Raw genomic sequence first — 14,199 nt, forward strand, 5'->3', positions numbered from 1 at the left:
TTTCCTTTGATGAGTATGAAGTGTCCTCCCATGTCTTTTTTGATGACTTTTGGTTGAAAGTCAATTTTACCCGATATTAGAATGGCTACTCCAGTTTGATTCTTGGGACCATTTGCTTGGAAAATTGTTTTCCAGCCTTTTCCTCTGATATAGTGTTTGTCTTTGACTCTGAGGTGTGTTTCCTGTATGCAGCAAAATGTAGGGTCCTATTTATGTATCCAGTCTGTTAGTCTATGTCTTTTGATTGGGGAATTGAGTCCATTGATGTTAAGAGATATTAAGGAATAGTGATTGTTTCTTTCTGTTATTTTTGATGTTATTTTATGTTTGAGTGGTTACCTTCTTTTGGGTTTGTTGAAAGAAGATTACTATCTTGCTTTTTCTAGGGAGTAGTTGCCCTTCTTATATTGGCATTTTCCATTTATTATCCTTTGTAGGGCTGGGTTTGTGGAAAGATATTGTGTAAATTTGGTTTTATCATGAACTATCTTGGTTTCTCCAACTATGGTAACTGAGAGTTTTCCTGGGTATAGTAGTCTGGGTTGTCATTTGTGTTCTCTTAGGGCCTGTATGAAATCTGCCCAGGATCTTCTTGCTTTCATGGTCTCTAGTGAGAAGTCTGGTGTAATTCTGATAGTTCTGCCTTTATATGTTACTTGGCCTTTCCCCCTTACTGCTTATAATATTCTTTCTTTGTGTAGTGCATTTGGTGTTTTAATTATAGAAGAAAACTTCCCTAACCTAAAGAGAGAGATGTTCATGAACATACAAGAAGCCTACAGAACTCCAAACAGACTGGACCAGAACAGAAATTCCTCCTGTCACATAATAACCAAAACACCAAAAGCAGCCCCTTTTATAGTAAGCCAGGCCTACCTGGACATTGCCAGGTAACTCCTGGGTGGAGCCTAGAAGGAACGCTAACAGAGACTTCTTGGCTTGAACTGAGTATCTCTCAGATTTTCTGCCTCTCCTATGTAAGACAGTCATTTGTCGAAATTCCCAGACTATTGTACAATAACTTCTCTCTCTCTCTCTCTCTCTCTCTCTCTCTCTCTCTCTCTCACTCTCTCTCTCTCATGTGTGTGTGTGTGTGTGTGTGTGTGTGTGAGAGAGAGAGAGAGAGAGAGAGAGAGAGAGAGAGAGAACATGTAGAAACCAATCTATCCACACATGGAGTGATGCGATCAACAGGTGCATAACTAGAGACCACAAGGCAGAGAACACTAGTGTTGAGGATTAGTCACCACATTCTCATTTTAGAGATGAGGGGCAAAGGATGGAGGCCAGACTCAAACTCTGTCCTGAGAGACTCTCAGAGAGGGAGGAGATTTCTCTCCCCTATAAATCCTTCCCAATGCATTGATGGGAGAGCTAAGACTACTTGCTTCTCCCTAATCAGCTCTCCACAATGGACGAGTTGTCAGAGTGGTCTCAGGCTGTCCCATGGGGCAACACCCAAGTTCTCTGCATCTTGAACAACGGGCTGAGGAAGATGCTTGTTATGGTGCAATCAGGGTTCCTTTCTCAGGTTGGTCCCTAATAAAGAGATTTTTAAATCTTCTCAGAAGAAAGCTTATTGTACTAGAATTTAGAAAAAAAACCACAGAGAAGGCAGGCAAGCCACTAAGAGGGAAACAAAGAAGATAAGAAAGTCTTGCTTTTTTTTTTTTTTTTTTTCCTGAGACAGAGTTTTCTGTGTAGCCCTGGCTCTGGCTGTCCTGTAACTCACTCTATAGACCAGGCTGTCTTTGAACTTAGAAATTTGCCTGCCTCTGCCTCCTGAGTGCTGGGGTTAGAAGGGGTGCTCCTTTTAATGCTGGCCTACTGCCCAGCTAAGTCTTGCTTTTTAAGCATGAGGGAGCAGTGCATGTCAGCAAGTGTCTGTGGAAAGGAGTGTCGAGACAGAGAGAGAAAGTGCAGGTGTGTGTGGGATGCCTAGGACTTTGGTCAGTATCCAAAGGAAAAGTTATGGTTTTTTTTTTTTTTTTTTTTTTTTTTTAGTTAAAACTCGGGAAAGCAGGCAGGCTTCTAAGTGGAGATGTATAAGACACTGCCTTGAATTACAGTTAAGGGATAATTATTCTTCCCATGTCTGTAGCATATCTTCAGGTGACTCAGTTTTCCTAAGGAATCATCCCTGCTATAACTAGAAAACATTGCAGGTTCAGAGAAAGCAGCTGACCAGTCAGCCACCCTTCAGGTGATCTTTATTAGCAGAGCCTCAGAGCCACAGGCAGCCATGAGTGGGCCTTGAAATGGGAGACTATGAGAGGCAGAGCACCATGGCCACAGGCTGCCAAGAAGAGGGCCTGGGGGGAGGGGAGGAGATGGAGCTTTTCCTTCAATTCCAGAGGACAAGGAGGCCATGTGATCTTTGGAGCAGATCCAAGGGTGAAGTGTGAACAGAGAGCTAGAGGAAGAATTCAGATTCCATTTTTTGGACCAGTTTTTCCTTATTGGGCCTGAAAAAGCCCATTATGGTTTTTGGGAGACAGGATCCAAAACTATGACAGAAGAAACACCATCCTCAATGGCCTCAGGTACGCAGACACACAGAGATGCATACGTACAAAGAAGTCTTAGGCATTGGTGAGATGTCAGTGCTTAAGAGAACTTCCCCTCTTCCAGATTTCTTCTCCAGAGGACCCCAGTTTGTTACTTGAGGCCACAACTGAAGATAACTCCAGCTCCAGGGGAATCGGAAGCCTGTTTGATTTTTGTTTTTACCTGTACACACATGGCACATGTGAGTGTAGAAACATGTGAAAGTTAAAAAAATAAAGTTTAAAAGTTGCATTCAGAAACAATAAGAAAAATCCTGTACTCACAGCATACTGTGTGGTATTTTTCTGATTGTTTCCTGTAAAAGATTCCTTTGCACATTTCTGTCTACCCCCATTTGCTCCAGAACTGGTACTAATGATCCAGTTTCACACCATGGACCCTCAGCAGAACACCACTTTATCTAAGATGCTAGAATCACTTAATAAGCCAATGTTTAAAAGGTACACTAAATGTAATAGAATTTTTATTTCTGTGTATCTTTGTGCTGGGATTTGAACCTGGGGCCTTGTGCACTCTAGAGAAATGACCTGCCACTGAGCTACATCCCCACCCTCTCATAGATAAAAGATTTGGCTTCAACGGACTAAATGCCTCTCTAAGATTTTTGTTATCAAAACCCGCCTGTCTTCCAATCCAGTGACACATCTCCAGACCTGCTCACACTTCTGTTGTGAAGTACAGCCAGACTTATATCCTAGGAGTAAGTACTTGGGGTTTTCTTTCCAAACTTGATGAATATCATAAGGTATTGTCTCAAGAAATACTTCCTCAGTTGATCTGTAAACCACAGTGAGTATTTTGCTGTCCCAACTGATAGACGTCTTTTGGTGCAGAATCTATTGGAGAGGGGTTGTGTCCAAAACTTGGAATTTCTTCAGCCCTGGGATCTCTTACAATGCCTACTCCTGATCTACTGACTGACATGCCCAGTGCCAGCACAGTATCTGACACAGCTCTGCCAAGTGCTTGGGTTGTCTATGGAAATGACACTGCACAGCATTTATAACATTGTCACAGTAACCCATTTTGTAGGGATGGATCTTTGGGGGTGCTAAGAAGTATTGAGACAGGATGTCACTCTGGAGCCTGGGTTTGGTTTAAACTTTCATAGAAACTGAGATTGGATTAAAATTTTCTGTCCTCCTCAGGCTGAAGTTCTAGGGTCCCAGACTTGCCCTTCCAGACCCAGCTTATGAGCCAGCTGGTGAGCAGCTTGTGCTGCTGTGAGTGGATGGTCAGCTTTAGGAAGTGAGACTCAGCAGGAAGAAGCTAGGATGCTGTGGGCGTGCGCCCTTGATGGATACTTTGGAATGTAGTGCCCTTTCCTGTCCTCCCTCCTTCTGCCATGACCTTGAGCAGCAAGGTCTTCTTTAGCACAAGCCTCCCATTGTGGGTTTTTCTCTACCACAGACCGCCAAACAAGAAAGCCAACTGACAGGATGATATCTTTGATACTAGAATCAAATGAATCTGCTTAACTCCATAGTCGTTCTTGCACACACAAGTACTCACATGCACACACACCTACATTTATTCAGTGACTGAAGAACTAGAGAGATTCTGAGATGGAAGGAATCTATGAGGTCTTTTATTACAGATCCTTCATCTCACAACCGAAGACCAGGATCTGGGGTGATGTTCCAGGCTCACGCAGAATGAGACTGGTGACTCCCCGATCTGAGGCCCGCACAGCACTCTGACACTCAGACATGAGGTGGAGATCTCCAGAAGAGTGTGCAGTCTCAGAAAGAGAAGAGGAGGCTGAAGCTGGGCGACTGCAGCAGGGAGGCTAAGAAAGGCTGATTCTATGAGCCAGCCCAGAGGAGCGAGGTCTGCAAGAGCTCCTTGTGGCCAGCAGAGGGCAGGAGCGGGCTACGCAGTCCTGTGCTGGTGTGGAGGCTGGGGAAGGAGGCCTGGCCTAGAGATGGCCTCATTTCCTCCTGCAGCCCAGAGAACAGGGATGGGGATGTTCTTCCCACTGGATGCTTCTCAAGGAGAGTCTCTTTACTAGACTACGAATTGTGTAACCTCAGTGGACTGCCCAGCCTCCTCAGCCTGTGAATAGCGTAACCGGTGAAGGGGGTGCTGCTCGTGACTGAAATGAGATCTCATCCTGGCGGGGCTGTCCTTCTACATTCAGCAGGCTTCCTCCTTGATGACACTGCCCTGGGATCTGGCTGCTTGGAAAGCGGTCAGGCTAAGTCCCGGGACAGTCATTTAGAGGCTGCATGCTGGTCTCTGGGACACGCCTACCTCTTGCCTCCTTCTCTAACCCCCAAGGCTTTTATTCTCAGTCTTACCCATAAGAACCCCCTCTTCACTTTCATGCTGTTTTCGGGGACCCCAGTGCTCAGCAGCTCTGGTCCTGTTCAGCGCATGTCACTTACCCAGCACGAGGCTGCGGGTGTCACCAACTCTCCAGTGTCTCCCGGATTTGCATTCAGTCAGCTCGCTGTCTGTGACCCAGCACTAGCCTTGGCACCGCCTTGTCCAACCCTCTACTAGGAATCTTCACTTGACTGCCCGATGCACACGTCAAACAACTTCAAGTGGAAATGATCACGTTCTTTCCCACTTCTTCCCTGAAACTGCCCTATACCAGCATTTCCCACCTGAAACGAGACACCTTTTCCACCCCAAGGGCACACGAGACACCTTTTCCACCCCAAGGGCACAGCGCTCAACGATAGTCTTCATTTTTCTCCTTCATCTTTCTCTTCTGTCTGCTTTCCAGCGTGTCAGTAGATGCAATCATCTGCTTCAGAGCAACCTCCTGCCGCCTCTGCTGCTCCTGCTTCCTCTCCTCTGACAGCTTGGCCTTGAACTCTGCTTCTCTTCTTGATCTCATACAAAGAAGCTGCAGAAATCCTGTCAGAAGATTACCACTCTCAGGATGAGGGTGAAAAATGTTCTGTCCTTAATTCTTCCCAGAATGTCTTCAGTGACCTCAATGGGTCCAGGGATGACTCTCTCAGAAACATTTCCTTCCTTTCATATCCTCATCCTGTGTGTATTGGAAAACTTATTTTGTGATTATTATTTCAATAAATGTGAGTGTCAGAGTGTCAATTTTATGAGAGCAGGATTTATGCACATCTGTGTGTGTATGTGTGTGTGTGGTGTGTGTGGTCATACCAGTGTTTTAACACACTAAAGCTCAAAAATATTTACTCAATGAATGTATGACATGTTGTACACTGTATGTTGGAGTTGTACTGAATGAATGAATGAATGAATGACACATTGCACATTATATGTTGTAGTTGTATTGAATGAATGAATGAATGACATGCTGTACACTATATGTTGGGATTTTATTAATAAAATACTTTTAAAGCTCTACGACAACATTCATTTTACAACACAAGAGTCTCTGTGGCAAAAGGAGTCACTGGTTGATGTAATGCACAGGTGGCATTTGAGTTCCAGTCTCCTGCTCAGTTGTGCAGTGATACCCAGGTGATGAGGGTGAGGATGGGAGTGTTGTGAGTATTGTGTATGTGCAGCAATCAGTTGTGTGCCTGTGTGCATGTGGGCGTGTGCAGGTGTGTGGAGCCCAGAGGTCTACACTGAGCGCCCCCCTCATTTGCTCTCCATGGATGTTTTTGAGTCATGGTCTCTTGCTGAACTTAGAGCTCATGACTTGTGCCTGCTGGGTGGCCAGTGAGCTCCAGGGACCAACTTGTCTCTGTCACCCCCCATGCTGGGTTACTGAATAAACGACCTCCCATCTCCTCAGGGGCTGAGAACTGATTTTGTTTTGTTTTATTTTATTTATTTATTTATTTTTTTTCTGAGAGACAGGTCTCACTATTTAGCCCCAATTGGCTCAGAATTTGCTGTGTAGGTCAGGCTGGCCTCAGACTCACACAGAGCCCCTTGATGCTGCCTCTCATGAGCTGGGGGGTGGAGGCAGCCATGTCTGATGTTAATGAGGAAAGCATGTACTTCAGATTCTGTTGGGTGTGGCATCCAGGATATTTAGTTCACAGTGTCCAAACTTTCTGATTTATCAGAAGGCAGAAATGAAGACTTTCTTTTTAGGTTTAAAACTGTAAATCTTTATGTTTGTAGTTAATTAAATAACTTATAAGGCACAGTGTAGGTCAGCCAGAACACAGACGTGGGCATCAGCTCTCTGTTCCTATCTTGTGACCTTCTCCTTTGCTGTGTAGTTCATGGCCACATCTTCCCCCCTTACTGTGACTGTGGACTTCCAGGAAGAACAGTATAGAGCTAAGCACACCAACAAGTCAGCTGGTGGAGATCAGTTAAGCTCATCACAACACTGCTATGCACAACACGTTTGAAGAAGCTACCTGTCCCAGCAAATAGGACCTGTGTGAAATGAAAAGCAGCCAGGTCACTCAGGGTGCAGGAGGGACAAACAGGCTCCGCATACCAGACCGCTTGCCTGTTCCAGCCTGTCCCATTCATCTTCCACGTTCTCTCTCCTGCCAGCTCTTCTCCTTGGAGTTGTGGTTCTTCCAGGTTTCTCATTTTCTCACTGTGCCCTTCAGGCCAGCCTGAATCTTCTGGCTTTTTTCTCTGAGTGTTGGGATCATGGCAGGAGCCACAGAGCCCCCATGGACTTTGGGTTGGTCTACTTGAGCTGTCTTGATGGTGAGCAGTGGTCTGAGTGTTCAGGATGGTGAGATGACTCAGCTGGTAAAGCACTGAGAGGGCAGGGGTAAGGACTGAGATCTCAGTGGAGTAAGGGAGACCATGCCTGAAGTGTTACATACTTGTATGACCAGTCCTTAGCTTACTGTAATCCTGAGTGTTCACTGGAGAAGATGATTTTAAAAGCTTTTCACGTGATAATAACAGAACCATACAATGTGGGTTCTAGTTTAAAGTTCATTATAAAATCATTCCCTCTTGTGCCTTGAAAATCTCTCCTCCCTCAAAAAAAAAAAAAAAAAAAAAAAAAAAAAACCTGTTGTTCTGATATCCAAGAATGCCAGTTAAAATGCCCTAGGTTTCCTTATGGCTTAACAAGCCAATTATCAGAACTCACATGGTCAAGGCAGAATCTGTTTCTTCCCAACCGTCTATCTCGTCTGTCTTGGTCCATTTTCAAGCAGAAGGGGGCATATGGGACTTTCGGGGGGGGGGGCAGAAAAGGGAAAATCATTTGAAATGTAAATAAAAATACATCGAATAAAAAAAAATCTATTTCCAATTTTTAAAAAAAGGAAAAAAAACACATGCACCACCACAGTTCAAAAGTCATGGCAAGTTTTAGAGTTTAAAATGATACCATGATTCAAATGTTTGTGTTGGCATCTGGGAATCATCACACAAACCACTCAGATAAAGATCTCAGTTAAACAAGAATGGATTATTGAACACCATACCCCAAGGCTGCACGATCAGTGACTCAGGTCAAACTCGGGAGCTTCCAAGATCCTGTAGGGCTTTTTAAGCCTGAGATCTACAAACATCTGTGCCAAGTTTTTCCCCAATCAGGATTTAAGGATAGGGGTTACCGGAGGAACATGTCTTTGTTGTACACTTATCCTGCTCCCATTGGTTGTCGTATTCAATTGTGATAGGGCACTCGCCTTGTCTAACATTCATGTCTTAACTTGCCAACCAGGAGGTCATTTACCCAGTAATGACATGTAAAATGTAAAAATACATGTCTCTTTGTGTGGAGTAGAATGTCAGGTCCTAAGGAGGTCCTGGGAACATAAAACTTTACTTGACTCCTACTCAAAATGGAGGTCTTAATCTAAATAGATGCAGGTGTCTCTCCTATGTTGGAGTCCATTCTAGGGGCAACTTATAAAAGCAAATACCATAAGGGCTTACACACAGCTGCAGGAAGTACTGCTGAGTGGTTGGTTTGGATCCAAGCCTATTGTGAGTTCTATAAATGCAGTACTCTTGACTTCTATCATGATTTCCAAGGGCACAAAACAGAAAAGAATCTGTAATCAACTAAGGCATGATAAGGCTTCCTAGTAATAGCAGAAACAGCACATGAGAAAGTTTCCTTATATTATTAGTAACAGTACAAAATGACAGGCAAGCCAGGAAACAGTTATCTAGGCCTTAATATTTTAACCTAGGCCTTAACATTCCATCCAGGCCTTGCTATTTTACCCAGGTCTTAACAATTCAGAACCTGCTACTAAGGAATATAGAGATAAAGGTGGAGTGGAGTGAGGTGGTGGATCAGCCAGCAAGGCCCTTGCTATTCAAGTCTGTCAATCTGAATTTGATTCCTGGGATCTATGTAAAAGTGGCAAAAAAAAAAAAAAAAAAAAAAAAAAGATTCCACTAAGCTGACCTCTGACTTCCACATCCCCCTATAACACTAAACAGAAACTTAAGAGGAACTAGAGAGATGATTCAGTGGTTGAGTGTAGTGCTACATTTTTAATCTGCTCTGAGTTCCCAGTGGGAGCATGCCCAGCTCTGCATCTGCTCAAGAGTTCTGGACTCATGAATAAAAGTCATCTACGTGCTGACTTATTTTTGATATGCCTTACTAGCTCAATGGTTGGTCACTTCCAAACCTCACTGGGGCTACACACACTCCCTTCTGGTATTCCTGAGTTAACACTTTCTAAATCCCCAAAGTCTTACCCTTTTTGTTGGGAATTGGTTTTAATAGTTTGTCTTAATCCAGCTCCCCCAAATTGCACAGGAATCTGTGAGTCCAAATGCTGAGGGTCCCTGTCCCCAGGTGATTTTAGAAGGTTGTAGAGGAGGAGGTCTTTGAGGCCAAGTCTTGAGGCTCCCTAGCCCAGCTCCATGTCTTGTCCATTGTCATCTTCCTGAATGTAGATATAATGTGACTAGCTATTTTCCTCCTACTGTGACTTCCATGCCTGCTGCTGTCATAACTTTGACAGAATGCTGGACTGTGTCCCAGTGCCCCACTGGAAGTGTAAGCCAAAAGTAAGCCATTCTCTTTCAAGTTGGTTTTGCTCTATTTTATCACAGCAGTGAGAAAATAATCAAGGAAGTAGTTGTTTGGTTTTAAGCTGGAGTTGCTGATCGCTGGAAATTGCCAGCAATACAGTCATCCCTCAAGGGTTCAGGGAAAGCCTATTTGGTTGGGGTTTAGAAAATTATCTTAGGAACCTTGTTTAACCACAAGAATCCATTCTACAATATGTAGATGATATTTGCATACACATTGGTACTAGGAAAATTTGAAACCAAAATATTATTAGCGTCTTAAGCCTTCTAGACTCTGGTGGTTACCAGAGCTACCAGAAAAAGGCCCAGATAATTCTGTAAAATCTACCATATTTGGTATGTATTTTACTTTCTATGGCTCCATAGCAATCCTATTGTATTTTTGAGTCAAAATTGAACTAATTTTACCAAAGATAAAGATAGACTTTGCTACTTTGGGAGATGCTGGATTTTGTTGAATTTGGGTGCTCAATTTTACATTAATGGGAAAAACTTCTCTATAAAGCTATCAAGAACTTAGATTTGGGTTTTCATATCTGGGATAGTGAAATGGAACAATCCTTTAACCAGACAAAGCAGGCAGAAAGCTAAGACCTTGTCCTTAGGATACTGATTCTAACAGTTGGGGACAGTGTTGACTGATATTTTAAAATATTATTTATTTAATGTATGTGAGCACACTCTCCAACCTTCAGACACACCAGAAGAGTGTATCAGATCCCATTACAGATGGTTGTAGGCCACCATGTGATTGCTGGGAATTGAACTCAGGACCTCTAGAAGAGCAGAAGGTACTTTTTAACCCCACCTCTCCAGCCCAGTAGATTTTTTTTTTTAAAGAAATTAGATGGTGTACCACCAGGGGGCCCTCCTGTCTAATAGCTCTGGTGGCATCATCATTGCTAGTTCAAGAGGCTTCCAAACTTTCTTCAGAGGCAATGACTAGAAGCTCTCACATCACCAAGTAAAGTCTATAGTAGAATTAAAGGGCTACATATGATTAACTGGACATAAACACTAGAGGAGCTTCCTAGACAATGAGAGGTAACTATGAACACACAGGGGACACCAAATCTGCTTCACCTATGCCCATGGTAGTGACCTGCTATCTAGTACACTGTGCACTAAGACTATCTCCTCCATATATGCCAGCCAGGCTGACTTAGGATCAGCCTCTAGATAATTGAGGGAGACATGGTTCCCTGATTAGGGCACTTTTCTTATAACTGGAAGATGCAAGACAAGGTAATGTGTGGTTTTCTAGAGTAGAATGATTGAGGCTACCACACTATCCACTTTCATTTTAGATTCACAAGGCAGTTCTACTCTATAATATGTGGACTCATTCTAGGGAAAGATAAGGAAAATAGTGATATCCACATTGCTTTTTGCATGCCTTCATGATGTTGCATGCCCCTGCTGCCATGTTTGGAAATTTGAGGAAGATCAACAGTCCACATCTGACCTATAAAACATAAGAAAGACAGATTCTAAATTTATTGGAAACTATCTAAGTCTTTGATCCATTGTCAGTCATCTACTGGTAGGGCCATCAGAGGGGCATGCATGTGTAATGTTGCCCAAGGAAATAGGTCAACAGAGAGAAAGACAAAGAGGACAGCATTACAGATAGATCCCTATGAGAGCCCTGCTCCTTCCAAAGACAGATGATATGAAACCAACATGTGCATCACTCTTGAAGTCTGCCTTGAAAAGGAGCAACGGAAACTAGTCATGGATCAATGTGGGAAATAAAATACTTTCCCCTCTAGGTCCCGCAGTGAAGAAAAATCAGGGAATACACGACTTATTCCATCCAGGCAGGGATGGCATTTACTCTGTAAATGGTAACTCGACTGCTCTTGGGTAGAGACTTACCCACAGTAAAGCAAGACTATCAGGCCTACAGACTTCACATCTCTACTGCCCTCATCCTCTACACTCCTCGGACCAACCTAGAGGAGGGACTTGTATCCCAATGAGAACTGGCAGGGAGAGCGTATTCATTTGTCTCCCTGGGGCAGCTTCAAATAAGTGATAGTGGTTGTACACATCTTCACTGGCTGGACAGAAACTTTAGCCACTGGGGCTGAAAAGACTACAGAGGAGTCAGTCACATGGCCCCTAAAGCACACCATCCCATCCTGCTCATTAAAGACTCACGGATGAACCTTCCTTTATACCATAGGTGAATCAATCTCTATCCACATCTCTAGGCATAAAATATTACCTGAACTGTGACTGGAAACCCCGAACCTCAGGTGGTTATTGAAAGGGTTAACCAAGCTCTTAGGTAGGCAAACCTTTTCCAAGAAACCTCTGATAAATGGCTGGATCTGTTCCCCTTGCCCTCAGGGATATTAGAATAGCTCCACAAAGTGACACAAAGTATAGCTCTTGTTTGTTGTATGGAAGAGTTTCCTCACGTGGGTTCTGCCTCAACAATGAGGTCAGTCAGATGATGCGCTAGAATACACTACGAACTTGGGGCAAGTCCAACAAGCCCTGCAGGAGTATGGGAACTGGGTCTCCTGGTAAGATCCACAGAACAGTTGGATCCTCTGTAGAAGGGGCCTTACCAGGTGAACCTGAGAACCCCAATGACTGTCACATTGCTTGATATTAACAGTTGGTGTTATATTTTCAAGTTAAAACCAGTGATCTCAAGGCAGAGACCCCACGTGAGAACACAAGGGAATACACTCCCACCTGTGATCCAAGGAAAGCTTCCCAAGTTCTCTTAATGGACCCGTGAGTTTTCTCAGCAAATAAAGGCACTCCTGATGCCCGAGTTTGAGCTACAGAGTCCATATTGTGGAAGGTGAGCACAAATGCTGGCCAGGATCCAGGGAAGCCTAAGCTGGTTTCCTACAGGCAGGAGTGTACGCTGCCTTGGCCACATGGAAACCAGTGTGGCAGTTTCCCCACAATGTACCATCTGATCCAGCTATACCACTGTGGAGCATGTGCCCACTCATCATAGATGACTAGAGGGTGACTATGGGACACATTTGTACCATGGAGTTCCATACAGATTGAAAGAAGTAAATTTTTACAGACATGGTTGGAACTGGACAATATCGTAAGTGAAGTACTCCAGGCTCAGTGGGGCAAGGGTCATGTGCTGTCTGAGACGTAGACCTTAGCTTGTAATGTTACATGTGAGGACTTGTGTTAGTGTGTGTGAGTAGAGAACAAGAGACAGAAAAGGGCCACCAGGTAAAAAGGCTGTGAGGGAGAGAGGGCTAGAGGGACTCTGTCCCAGGAGAGTGCTGCTGTCAACAGTGGACTTTTCTATGCATGGAGAGGGCAAGGGATGGCCTCACTGAGAGGTCCCAATTCCCTGGACTTCTCTGCCAACCACTTCTTTCCCACAGAGAAACTTCAGGGAAGATATCCTGTGGGAACTGTCTAGAAAGATGCCCATTTCTTCTCAGATTCATTTGTTTCCAGGGACTGGGTAGATGTTTCAATTGGTATGAGGCCCTGCCTCAACATACCCACTCACACCTACCTCCACAGCCCCCCAACACACACTCCCCACACACATACCATTCTCTCTGTGTGTGTCTCTCTGCCTTCCTCTCTACCCACCCCTGTCAGACACAGAGATACCAGAGGTCTAGATGAGTATGCAAAGGTGTTTATTGATTAGAGAAGATCTGTTCAGGTAAATTAAAGGGAGTCAGGGACGGGTTTCATGAGGACAGGTGCTGATTTGCAGTGCAGCTAGAGGAACTGGTTCTTCACCACGATGATCTTGGCATTAGCAGATGAGCGAAGGTACAAAGTGCTGACACTGGAGGTAAAATGTCCTATCGAAGTGAACCAGAACCACTGTATAGATGGGACTGTCCCATGAAGTTCTGTTGTTCTAGGCAACTGTGAAGTACTACACTGATCCTGTTGTTTCATATCTGCATTGGGTATAATGGCTTGCCGGTGTTGTGAGGTTGCAGAAAGTTATATTTACCTGAGATGAACTATCATGATAATTTGTACTTATCCCATCTTTGCAGGTGGTATGTGGATTGCCACACACACCAACAACATTAGCAAAATTTGTATGAAGAAAAGTATTTAGGTCCTTACATCTTCCTGTATAATTGTTAACATCCCTCATTGCAGCATTCCATCGGGATTATAGACGCTCTTATAGACATTCTGGATGGTAAACCACTGGGAAGAGGTTGGTTGCTGGCATGAGGCTAGCATTAGAACAAGTCCCATCAGGAGCAGGAGACAAAGTCGGGACTTGAGCAGCTTCAGACCCATGTTTCCTGTGAGAACAGAAGAGCAGCGACTACTCCCACCCTCCCTCAGTTCCCCCATCTCTTCCTGAAGGCCCTCTGCTGTCTCTGTGGGTCCAGGGTGCCACTTCTCCTGGCCACTTCCCCATCACTGCCCCTCCTGTCCCAGGCCTAGGCAGTCAGTGTCCTTCCCCATCTGCATTGTGGCTCCTGTGGAACTGAGTGCTGGTTCTCCTGGAAGTCAGGCTAATGGGTGAGCTCCCCTTGGGCCCAGAGATATAGAGCAGGCTCTGTGGGTGGAGCTGGTGGCTCAGAGTCTTCAACATGCAGAACCCACAGATTGGTCCATTGCCTGCTTATAAAACCAGCCTTCTGTTTCTTCACTTGGCCAAGCCATGGTGCTGGTGACTCCACTGTAAGAAATCCAATTCTAATTCTTATGCTG

General features: G+C 44.4%; 1 pseudogene; it reads right to left on the minus strand.

The window, feature by feature from the left end:
- Positions 1 to 13,270: 13,270 nt before the first annotated feature.
- LOC127690742 (ribonuclease 2B-like) lies at positions 13,271 to 13,779 on the minus strand (annotated as a pseudogene).
- Between the last annotated feature and the right edge of the window lie 420 nt (positions 13,780 to 14,199).

The sequence above is a fragment of the Apodemus sylvaticus genome, chromosome 8, assembly GCF_947179515.1.
Source record: "Apodemus sylvaticus chromosome 8, mApoSyl1.1, whole genome shotgun sequence".
Lineage (NCBI taxonomy): Eukaryota > Metazoa > Chordata > Mammalia > Rodentia > Muridae > Apodemus > Apodemus sylvaticus.